The sequence below is a fragment of the Oncorhynchus kisutch genome, unplaced genomic scaffold, assembly GCF_002021735.2.
Source record: "Oncorhynchus kisutch isolate 150728-3 unplaced genomic scaffold, Okis_V2 scaffold2063, whole genome shotgun sequence".
Classification (NCBI taxonomy): Eukaryota; Metazoa; Chordata; class Actinopteri; order Salmoniformes; family Salmonidae; genus Oncorhynchus; species Oncorhynchus kisutch.
This window is the reverse complement of record NW_022264008.1, coordinates 2,358-10,006: the sequence shown is the minus strand read 5'-3', so window position 1 is coordinate 10,006 and position 7,649 is coordinate 2,358. Positions and strand designations below refer to the sequence as shown.

Sequence of the window (7,649 nt, the reverse complement as noted above, 5' to 3'; positions counted from 1 at the left end):
TTGATATGACCTGTCCTTGGTGTTTTCTTTTTTCATCAACGCCATCATTATCTCCCCGAGATTGCGATTGCAATTTTGTGTCTATGTTATAGACAGAGTGTATTGTGACAACTACTTGCCTGTTCAAATATTACACAAAAATGTAATATGGGTTCTTGTAACTGTGCCTTCTTTAGCTATTTCCTCTAAATATGTTAAGTCTTTTAAAGAGACGAAACAGAAAGCATTTAACACCTGTACACCACATATAGCCTCTATGCTGAACTTCTTATTTGGCAGGTTATTTGTGATTCTACAAAGCAGATATGAAACTGCAGATCTTCCAGCTATACTTCACACTATTGTATTCGTTTATTTTCTGGTATGTCCACCACTTTTCAATCCTTTTATGTATGGCATTAGGATGGTTAATATCAGGCAGGTGCGAGGCCTTAACCCCAAAACATAACATGATTGTTTATTTTTATAATATTGAATTATGTTTTTCTTAAGTTGCTATAATTGACTATACAAATATGTGGCCCAAAGATAATAAAAAAAATCATAAAGTTTGTCATATATTGTCACTGAGAATGTTTTATGTCATATTAGGTATCTGATCTTTATAATTCACCAATTAAGTATGGTGTTCCTCAAGGCTCTCTTCTAGGAAAGTTCTGGTTTTCTACAGTTTTCAGAATTGGGCTGAAAAATGGTTGCGGGAAGTGGTCAGGACGTTGTGTCATCATCACCTGGAGGTTTTAGTTCCCGCTTTATCCTGGGGGCTTCCCCGATTACTTAGATTTAGTTTAAATTTCGATTTCATTTTTTCGATAATTTTAATGATCTTTTTGATTGCATCTCTTCAGTTTGTTTAGTTCAGTTTGGAAAGAACAGGGTTAATAGTGAAGTGAAAATATCCAATCAGGATTTTTCTTTGTTGGTCTCTGTGTAAAAAAAAATCGAGCTAGCTCAGCCAGCCATTGCCTAGGTCTTCAGAAGCTGGGTGGCAGGTAGCCTAGAGGTTAAGAGCATTGGGCCGGTAACCGAAAGGTCGCTGATTCAAGCCGGTAAGGTGGAAAGTTGTGCAACTGACTTGGTATCCCCTTTCCCTGACATTCAACTGTATTAGAGCAGGATTGTGGAATGGATCAACATCATTTTGACCTGCAATGGGTGGAACCATTTAAAAATAAACAAGTGACGTGTCTAGGCACATCACTACTGAGAGTGCAAGAGCAAAGAATCAGTGGCAAGAGCAAGCTGTAATCTCACCACGCTAGTTGCTAGTGTGTGTTATAGTAGTGTGACACTGGCGACAGCTGCCGCAGCAGCAGGTGTTTTCATTTTCTGTATTTTTGTTGACTTTTAAAATATACAATCCACCTGCAGAGAAGCTGCTCAACATTTGCATTACATTTTAGTCATCTTAGCAGATGCTCCCATCCAGAGCGAGCAGGGTCAAGCGTCCTGCTCAGGGGCACATCGACAAATCCCCCTGCCAGCCAACTCGGGGAACTGAACCAGCAACCTTACGGCCACCGGTTCAGCACCCTTCGCTCCCGACCAACAACCTTCCTTTTTAGTGTCTTTATTTAGTTTTATATTTTTACCGTCATTTTACCACTCACTCAGCAACGTCACTCTCACTCATCTCCAGTTCCAGATTCCAACTCTCGGTTTCTCTCATCCCATCCTACCTATCTCTGCTGGCCATTCCCTTCAGATTTCAGCCCATTAAGTGATGTTATGTTGTCTGTTAATTTCTAGATTTTTTAAGTTTGATTCAAAGTAGGCTATTGAAATATTTTTGTTCCCTCTGAAGGCCTTGGTCCGATAGTCACAGTTCAAACTAAGTTTTTAAGACATTGTGTCATGGTTCCTCTGGATGTTTTGTCTCGTTCACATTTTTTCCCGGGGACGTCATGTGATGGTAGCAAAGAAACGTTATCCATGTTTACCCAGGGCATGTATATCCTAGTTTCATTACACATCACTTGTTACTGTTGCCAAGCCCATCAAGTCAAACCACTGGTCCAGTCACAGCCATTTGTCTTTTGACAATGTTGGGGACATCCCCCCCCATACACAGTGCTTTTACCATACAATACTTATTTTCTACCATAATTTGCAAATAAATTCATAAAAAATCCTACAATGTGATTTTCTGGATTTTTTTTCTCATTTTGTCTGTCGTAGGTGAAGTGTACCTATGATGACAATTACAGGCCTCCCTCATCTTTTTAAGTGAGAGAACTTGCACAATTGGTGGCTGACTAAATACTTTTTTGCCCCACTGTATATATTTTTTTTAATAGTTTTGTTAACCTTTATTAAACGACTCCGTTTATACCAAGTTCGTTCTCCTGCGCCTGACTTCCCTGCCACCAACACGCACCCATTACAGAATCACCAAACCTTCTATGGAGTCAGCCGGAGAAGGTACCCCGGCCATAGAGGTGGAGGAGCGCGTCCAGGAGCATGCAGTAATACTTTACCATCTTGGTGCCGCCATGGACCGTGTTGTCCAGACAATGGACCACTGGGAGAGACAGGGAGTTCTTCTAGCGCCTCCACCAGCACAACCGGGGTCTCCACTGAGCGCACCTTTCCCGCTTGAACCCAGTGGCATCCGTCTCTCCTTGCCACGGGAGTACGACGGGAGTGATGCCAACTGCCAGAGGTTCCTCCTTCAATTAAACTTCTATCTGGCCACAGTCCACCCAGCTCCATCGGACCGTGAGAGGGTGTCCGGCCTTGTCTCGTACCTCACCGGGAAAGGCCTGGAGTGGGCCAACGCCATATGGAGAGAGGGAGATGCGGCGTTGGACCAGTTTGAGGAATTCATCACCGTTTCCGGGCGGTCTTCGACCACCCACCCGAGGGTTGAGTGGCAGGTGACCGCTTCCACATCAGGGGTGAAGATGGGTATCGCATTTCCACGCCAGGATTGGAGAAGGAGTGTGACCGCATTGCAGCCGTGCGTAATTGGCCGACTCCCACCACGGTAAAGGAGGTGCAGCGATTCTTAGGATTTGCCAACTACTACCGGAGGTTTATCCAGGGTTTTGGTCAGGGTAGCAGCTCTCATTACTTCAGTGCTGAAGGGGGGCCCCGTGCACTTGCAGTGGACAGCTGAGGCGGACAGGGATTTTAGTCACCTGAGGGCTTTGTTAACCTCGGCTCCCATGCTGGCCCATCCGGATCCCTCTTTGGCGTTCATAGTGGAGGTGGACGCGTCCGAGGCTGGGATATGAGCTGTGCTCTCTCAGCGCTCGGGTATGCCACCGAAGCTCCACCCTGTGCCTTCTTCTCAAAGAAGCTCAGCCCGGTGGAGCAAAACTATGACGTTGGGAACCAGGAGTTGTTGGCTGTCGGTGCGCTGTCTTAGTGGAAGAACTGGTGGCCCACTTTGGCTAAGGATGTGAGGGTTTATGTTTCCTCCTGCTCGGTGTGCGCCCAGTGTAAGGCTCCTAGGCACCTGCCCAGAGGTAAGCTACAACCCTTACCCGTTCCACAACGGCCGTGGTCGCACCTGTCGGTGGATTTCATAACCAATCTTCTACCTTCACAGGGTAACACCACGATCCTGGTCGTTGTGGATCGTTTTTCTAAGTCCTGTCATCTCTCCCTTTGCCTGGTCTCCGTATGGCCCTACAGATTGCGGAGGCCCTGTTTACTCACCTCTTCAGGCCCTACGGGGTGCCTGAGGATATAGTGTCTGATCGGGGTCCCCAGTTCATGTCGAGGGTCTGGAGGGCGTTCATGGAACGTCTGGGGGTCTCGGTCAGCCTTACCTCAGGTTTTCACCCGAGAATAACGGGCAGGTGGAGAAAGTTAACAAGTATGTGGGTAGGTTTCTGAGGTCTTATTGCCAGGACCGGCCGGGAGAGTGGGCAGCATTCGTGCCCTGGGCAGAGATGGCCCAGAACTCGCTCCACCACTCCTCAACTAACCTCTCTCCCTTCCAGTGTGTATTGGCATATTAGCCGGTTCTGGCTCCTTGGCATCAGAGTCAGGACCGAGGCTCCTGCGGTGGATGACTGGTTCCGGCGCGCGGAGGAGACATGGGATGCCACCGCTGTCTACCATCAGCATGCCGTGCTGCACCGTGCTGCGCCAGAAAGTTGGTGCAGACCACCACCGCAGTGAGGCCCCGGCGTTCGCCCCGGGGGACCGGGTCTGGCTCTCGACCCGAAACCTGGTGCTGGGTTCCGGTGGAGGACGTGTTGGATCCCTCTATGCTGCGAGAGTTCCACCGTCTCCATCCGGATCACCCTGCGCGTTGTCCTCTGGGTCGGTCGGTGTCGACGCCGCGCTGGGGTACTGTCACGACTTCCGAAGTCGGCCCCTCTTCTTGTTCGAGCGATGTTCAGTGGTCGACGTCACCGATCTTCTAGCCATCACTGATCCATTTTCCATTGGTTTTGTCTTGTCTTCCATCACACCTGGTTCCAATCCCATGTTGTATATTTAACCCTCTGTTTCCCCTCATGTCCTTGTCGGTGATTGTTTGATTGTATGTTTGTGCAAGTTATGTGTTGGTGCGCGACGGGTTTTGTACCCACTTTGATATTTTTATATATATATATATTTTTTTTGTGTCTGTGCCTGACTTCCCTGCCACCAACACACACCCATTACACTGATAACAAAAATAACAGTGCAGATGGCACAATTCTGCTAAGTGCAGAGATGTATTATAAGTAATGAACATGTATGGGACTTCAGAAAGCAAAAAAGAAATCTATATACCTTGAAATCCAGAGGTTGTGAGTTCATATCCCAGGTATGAAATAATGAAATTTCAGTTTGAAGTGATCATGTCAAAGTGATCATATTTCAGCTAATGAATCGTGGGACCAACACTACATGTTGCGTTTATATTTTTGTTTTGTGTACTTAGTTTAGTGTAATAATGAACGGGGGGTGAGGTTGATGAAAATCAGACATGTAAAACATTTGCTCATTTGTGAAATATTGTCATACCTTTTATTCACTTGCTTATCTCCATTGGCTACCTGTCCCTCAAAGACATTTGTTTAAAAATTCTCCTTGTTTAAGAGGCTCTAAATGTCATCGGACCAGCCTACCTGTCAGACCTACTCTCCCCTATGAACCTCCATGCACCCTAAGTTCCAGCAATGCCAAACTGCTCCATGCCCCCAGGACCTGGCTCCTAACAGCAGTTGGGAACAAGACTAAAGGCTGGAATACAGGACCCAGATTAAGACTGGTGCTAGAATAAAATATATTCTCAATGGAGAATCTCCATTGACAGTGTGGTTTAGTTCAGGAGTAGACTCTGGGTCCAGGAAACTGTCCCTTTGTCAGAGACTTGGATTGGTTTCACTGAACTATTTATTTATTGTCCATGGTGCACAATACATAGCAAACAAACTCCTGCTAAAATGTTAGAGAGTGTAGCCTGCCCGGTCCATTGGTGATGGGGTGGTAGGTAACCTAGCGGCCAAGAGCATCGGGCCAGTAACCAAAAGGTTGCTGGTTTGAATCCCTGAGGCCAACTAGGTGAGAATTCTGTCGATGTTCCCTTGAGCACTTAATCCTGATTAATCTCTGGATAAGAGTTTCTGCTAAATGACTAAAATGTGAAAATGATGTCACATACTTCTACAGTGTAGAGTACCAGGCTGCAGAGCAAGGGAAACAACTACTTCTTGGTCTCAGAGAGGGTAACGTCTCCAATTGCACGCGAGTGTGAAACACACACTAGCTAGCCATTTCACATCGGCTAGACATGCCCTGTTTAATATACTATTCTTTATGAATTACTGTATTTCTAGACAATTTAAGTCATTTAGCAGACGCTCCTATCCAGAGTGAGCAATTAGGATTAAGTGCCTTGCTGAAGGGCACATCAACAGATTTTCACCTAACTGGTTGAGGGATTAAAACCAGTAACCTTTCCGTTACTGGCCCTAAACTCTTAACCACTAGGCTATACCGGCCCCATGGAGGGCCTGTGTTACAAAATGGTATCTGTTTTTCTCTATATGGTTTCCTTGACAGAGAATATCAAATTTTCCCCAGGTATTGGGGACTATTTGCATATCACACCATGTCAGGCATTTTTTTTTAATCTCACAAATATAAGAATCAAGTGAGGAGCTGAGTTTCAGGAGTTCATCATGGATTAGAAATGAGCTGTCTAAACAGTACATGAATTTTATAAATATATTTAGCATTTTAATGCAATAAATAATGAGTGCAGGATAGAAAGTATAATATTGTTTTGATTTAGGCTATGAATTATGTTATCCGGAGAATGAAAAGCCATCTACATTGGTGAGTACAGCAATTGGAAAATGTATCACTGTAACATGAACAGGTCAATGTATCAATTTAGGTCGTCTGGTCTTTGTTTTAACTTATATTGAAGTTACAGTACTATAGAGGATTTGCTCCTCTTCTTCAACATTGACAGCACATCTTTACCAACTCCCAGGACCATGGAAAACTCTACTCACTACGAGGTCTTTAGGCTTGCTGCATACGGTGATTATCGGACAATTGAAATATTTCTACTTTGCTGTAGTGACTGTAATATATTTTGTCATCATTCTTGCCAATACTTTACTTATTGGAGTTATCTGCATTGAAGAAGCCTTCATGAACCCATGTATCTGTTTCTATGTGCTTTGTTTGTTAATCAGTTGTATGGGAGCACTGGTTTGTTTCCTGCTCTCATGTTTTACTTGCTGTCTGACACACATGATATTTCCCTTCTTTATTGTTATCTCCAGATTATGTGTTGTACACATATGCTATAACAGAATTTAGTAATTTATCAGTTATGTCCTATGACAGATACATCTCTATTTGTTATCCTCTACAGTATAACAATATTATGACACCTAAAACCATTTGTGGCTTAATTCTACTACCCCAAGTGTATTCTTTTTCCTCAATGCCATCGTATCTCCCTGAGTTTGCGACTGCAATTTTGTGGTAACATTCTAGACAGAGTGTATTGTGACAACTACTCAGTCGTCAAGCTTGCCTGTTCAAATACTATGCTGAATAACATATGGGGTCTTGTTGGCACTGTGCTTTCTTTTTCTTGTACTATATGTCCTACCATATACTCATATGTAAGAATTCTACAGATATGTTTAAGTCTTCTAAAGAGACGAAACAGAAAGCATTTAACACCTGTACGCCACATATAGCCTCTTTGCTGAACTTCTTATTTGGCTGTTTATTTTTGATTCTACAAGGCAGATATGAAACTGCAGATCCTTCCACCTATACTTCGCACTATTTTATTAGTTTATTTTCCAATATGTCCACCACTTTTCAATCCTATTATGTATGGCATTAGGATGGTTATATCAGGCAGGCTTGTAAAAAGTTACTAGGCTGTTACCTTAAAACATAACCTGGTTGTAATTTTTTTGTAACTTTTAATTATGCGTTTTATTACTTATAATTGCTATTATTGACGGTATAGATATGTGTCATTTTGGAATAATTCTCTGTAGCCCAATATTATTGTCAAGTTTATAATGTATTGTAACAGAAGGTTGTGTCATATTAGCTAGTTAACTGCATAACTATAGAGCATCAAGGGGAGCGGCCCTCCCTACCTTCAGCTGTGCTCAAATAGATGCTAAGTGGGATCCTTGGGATGACCCTACACCCCCAACTCG

At 43.9% G+C, this 7,649-nt stretch overlaps 1 pseudogene; it reads left to right on the top strand.

Annotated features, from left to right (window-relative positions):
* The first annotated feature begins 2,402 nt into the window (after nucleotides 1–2,402).
* LOC109908751 (olfactory receptor 2A25-like) lies at nucleotides 2,403–7,325 on the top strand (annotated as a pseudogene).
* Nucleotides 7,326–7,649: the final 324 nt, after the last annotated feature.